The sequence below is a fragment of the Artemia franciscana genome, chromosome 5, assembly GCF_032884065.1.
Source record: "Artemia franciscana chromosome 5, ASM3288406v1, whole genome shotgun sequence".
NCBI classification, from domain to species: domain Eukaryota; kingdom Metazoa; phylum Arthropoda; class Branchiopoda; order Anostraca; family Artemiidae; genus Artemia; species Artemia franciscana.
In genome coordinates this window covers 55,331,100-55,332,072 of record NC_088867.1, presented here as the reverse complement: position 1 = coordinate 55,332,072, position 973 = coordinate 55,331,100, and positions in this window count along the sequence as shown.

The window sequence follows — 973 nt, the reverse complement described above, 5'->3', positions numbered from 1 at the left end:
GATCAAATATCGTATAAGTTATGACTAGATGGTATACCACAAAACTGCAGCAGTCTGTAGCCATTACTGTTTCAATTACCTACACCAAATTTACCTAGGCTAGGGTACAATCTATCCCTATTTCTACCGACCTAGGAATTGAAATCTCCTAATAGAAACACCAGATATCTACCTGGGGCCCTGTCTATTTGCTCCTGTAACTGTAATTAAAATTTATCTAAGTCACTAGTATCTCCATCAGCCGGTTCAACAGGGGCATATACCACTACTATAACTGACACCCTGAACTTTTTAGTCATAAAATGAGCGATTAGAATTATGTTATTAATTCCTTCCCATCCTAAACCAGAGTTGGTAGCTTCCTTATTCATTATGAACCCTAGTCCCTGTCTATGTACCCTATCCTTCCTGCCTGAGTCAATAAATTCTATATAACCTAATTTCAAGCTTCTTACCCCTGGGATACAAGTTTCAGAAACTCCTAGTAAGTCCTTTAGTCAAGTAAGTCGAAGTTTATTTCCATTAATTCTGTATAAATAAGTTTTTTTTTTACTGCCTCATTAAAAAAATTTAAACATTTTCAATATATTTTTGTTTCAATTGTAAATGGAATGGCAGTTTGGTCTAATAAATTATTTAAGAAATGAACTGCATAAGTAGTACCATCAGAAATTTTGCAAACAGGGTTGCTAACTGTTGGACGCAAGTGCTATTTTAGCGCTATTTCATTATGTGTAGCACAGCGACACGTGATCAGGGTTGCCATCTGTAGCACGAAAGTACTATTCTAGCACTATTTTAGCATCATTACATTCAATTTTTTGACTATAGCACCGAAATTGCTGTGTAACACGCAAATTTGGGCAACTGTACCACTTTAAGAACTGACCGTGGTGGCAACCCTGGTAACGACGCATCAGTTAGTGTGCGTAAATAGCTGTTCACAGAGCTACAAAAGTTCAACTTGAAAAAA